At 39.3% G+C, this 3,402-nt stretch overlaps 1 non-coding gene across 1 annotated transcript; it reads left to right on the top strand.

Annotated features, from left to right (window-relative positions):
* Nucleotides 1–2,674: 2,674 nt before the first annotated feature.
* On the top strand, nt 2,675–2,829 carry LOC112960971. Its single transcript, XR_003251904.1, has one exon. It is a non-coding gene; the product is annotated as a U1 spliceosomal RNA (small nuclear RNA).
* The last annotated feature ends 573 nt before the right edge of the window (nt 2,830–3,402 follow it).

The raw sequence follows: 3,402 nt of genomic DNA on the forward strand, positions 1-3,402 counted from the left end.
AGATGAGACAATGGACTGATAGAGACAATAGTCTGATTTAGTGGTTGACTGCAGTCCTATCTGCCTTCACAACAAATTATTTCTCTAATTGTTACAGGAGCTCTCTAGGTGGGAACTGCAGCCAGTTTTAGAAGTTCCCCCAGGCAACTCCTGCCAGGTCTAGTCCAAACTGTATGCTTCAGGGTGTTGATTAGCATGCTGGGTGGGGGTGCTTTCTGTGGCAGAGATGCACAAACTACAAAGGTAATATACTTGTAAGTTGTCAGTAGAAAGTGTTCCTGCAGGTGCAGAAATGGTCATGCAGGATGTGCCTGCCAGGGAGCAGCAAGAGCACGGCTGCTCCAAGAGCGGGGACAAGCTGGGTCCCAGCGCAGGCAGTGCCCTMAGGGGCCAGGGGAAGTCCCCCAGGGCGCAAACAAGGTGGGCAGAAATGGCTGCTGGTAACAGGATCCACCAAAAGCCCCAGACATGGCAAAGTAACCCGTCAAGTCCTGCGTCCACCCGGGAGCCCATTCAGTAGCAGCAGGGGACACGACAAGTGATGGGGCTGGAGCAAGGATGCAACGTGGGCCCAGGGTCTGTTCAGGTGGCAGGGCTGGAGATGAGTACACCCACGACACAGCGCAGGAGAGGACGGGGCACCCAGGGGCTCCATGGGCAGAGGCTGTGGGATAAGACTGGTCAGGGCAATTAACGCCTGTTGGTGTCCTGGCAATTATTTTGTACATGCTTAATATAATTAAGAGTACATACTTAATGTATTTAATAATTATAATTAATCTTAATTATAATAATCTGATCATGCATATGATGGAGGGGTCATGAAGGACCAGGGCCCAGCTGGATATAAGAATTCAACAAAGCAACAGCTTGGGAAGTCTCACCTGATCCAGCAGAAGATGCTGCTGCAAGGACCTTTGCAATGGAAACTCCTGTCACTGACTGAGCAGTGACCGATCATCCTGTCTGAGAAATTTGACTCCCCATGKAGCACTACCCTTTGCAAGGATCCCAATAAATTAGGGTTTCTTTTAACAAACACACTGTCCATGAGTGTCTGTGCAACACATTTTTATAGAAAAGTTTATTGCTGACTTTTGCCCTTTTTTAACCTTACTGCAGCAATAATGTGTCATTTAAATAATTTTTTTTAAATAAAATTATCCAGACATTATGGCCTGTTAAGTCATAAGCTTTCAAATTGCATACAGACAGCCCAGTATATAAATTTTTTGTTATTCAGATAATAAAGTATAATAGTACATTTTTMTTTTCTTTTTCTCAGTATGTACATATGTGTCTCTGTCTTTATATAATTATGGAACAATTGTAAAACAATAATTATGAATCTTAGATTTTAGTTTAGAGGTCTAGACTGTCGTAATAATAGTATACATTTGGAATTTGTGTGTTTTTTATCTTTTTTCTTCACTTGATATTTTCAGATCATTTGCTAGCTGAAAAAGCTAATATATCTGTTCAAGAACTCAAGGTTGCCTTTTTTTCTCTGATTATATTTTTCCCAATTTCCCTGCTAACCTTGCTTCCTCTTTATAGCTCAAACTAAAATTCAGTCAAGGGTCACAGCCTAAGTCTCACATTAGGATAATAACCTTTACTTTAACTCCATTTGTCTTAGTACATAAAGTAAGACTATGGTATGTAACAGCCTTGTGTTAAATCCTTGAAATAAGTAATTAGTACAGACTAACTTGAATGTCTGCTCTATTGCTATGCAAATAAATTATGCCACAAAGTTCTTTTTTTGTATAATTTTTTAATAACACATGCACATCACAAGCTTCTGTTGGTTTGTGTGTCAGTTTATTCATGGAAGGGAGGACTCAAAAGATGGTTACAGGACTTACCTCATAAGCACTTTAGCTTCCTAGAGGACTTTTGCAATGCTTCAGCTTTGTTTTAAATGCACGTGAAACCAGGAGAAGAAGAAATATATGGATATATGAATTCAGACATCATCAGCAAACAAGGAAACTTCTTATCCACTATATCTATTCATTATAGAACACTTTTCAGTAGTTTGACTGACTAGAAGATATTATTGCTTAGATTATTTAGTCAGATAATCCTTGATGGGCAGTCATAACATGCTGTTGGGAGAAATGAAGTAGCTTATAATCTCCTTCAGATCTCTCCCTTAACCCAGTTATTGTATAGGACTGCCTTAAAAACTCAGTTCACATTACTTTGTTTATAATTCAGTGCTGTACTGTATACACAGCATCGAAGCATCATGAAGAGAATATTATTCCCAGAAAAGACCACTTTTACAACCACCTACTATTTGATGATTTTCTTATTCTACCATTATGTGTGTTGCTTTTGTAACTAGGCATCTTCTGTACTGACACAAGATTTTGTTTGCTCCTATACATAGGTACATTTGTTCTTTACAGATAGGTTCCTTCTCAGTTCAGGATTTGCACTGTTTGCCTAGTAAGCTAATAAATTCAGTTCAAAGTTCCAACAATTGAATTTAAAGCCTTAGGACAACAGCATTTGAGAAATCATCCTTCCCATCATAGCCCTCCATAACAGCTAAGCTCAATGAATTTGTTCCAGCTTGTTACTTCAAGTTAAAATCTGAATTTATGGGAGCAGGGGGCCTTCTAAATTCAAATCCTGTGGCTATGGAATGTGGAACTAACCTTTCTGTCTGATCTGAGGGGAGATAACATGATCAGGAAGGTGGTTTTCTCAGGATGAGGTTCATTCTTTGCAGTCTTGCTGTGCTTGTCCCTGCAGTTTCCCTAAATACGGGAAGCTCAGCTGCATAATTCATGGCCTTTCTGTAAGGCAGACACAGAGGTTCTGAAATTTATCTGGAGCTGACTGAACAGCTTTTGGGTTTGCTGTTGTTTGGCAATAATAGATTTTAGCCTATCTTCTGTATAAAATATTACAACATGAAAATGGAGGTAATGGCAGAAAGGGCTTAAATTCTTTGTCTTATTTTACTGTGTCTCCCAAACTGTGTTCTGAGCAGCGCTGGATCTTTTTGGCATGACTCAGAACAAGGGATGGAAACAGATCCCTCTGCCAAAGAAAAGCATGATAAAGTTCTGCAATGACCGAATGTTACTGTTTTAGCACAGCCGGTCCATCAGTCCTATTTCCTCAAATACTGCAGAAAGCTTCTGACTCCTCTCTATCCCAAATGATTATGCTTAGTAAGTTAAAGGTTTCAGAAGGAAATAACTATGGGCTTCATAATGGAAAACTACGTCAATAGGCTTCAGGAAAAATGCTACATTTAATTTCATAATCACTGTCTGCTTAGAATCATTAAGTATGTTTTGTTTATATTCCAAAACAAATCATGATTAGTAGCAAAAGGCTCCAGGACATAAATTCTAATTTATTAATTATCAGATTTCTGCT

The sequence above is a fragment of the Apteryx rowi genome, unplaced genomic scaffold (assembly GCF_003343035.1).
Source record: "Apteryx rowi isolate R43461 unplaced genomic scaffold, aptRow1 scaffold_1251, whole genome shotgun sequence".
NCBI lineage: Eukaryota > Metazoa > Chordata > Aves > Apterygiformes > Apterygidae > Apteryx > Apteryx rowi.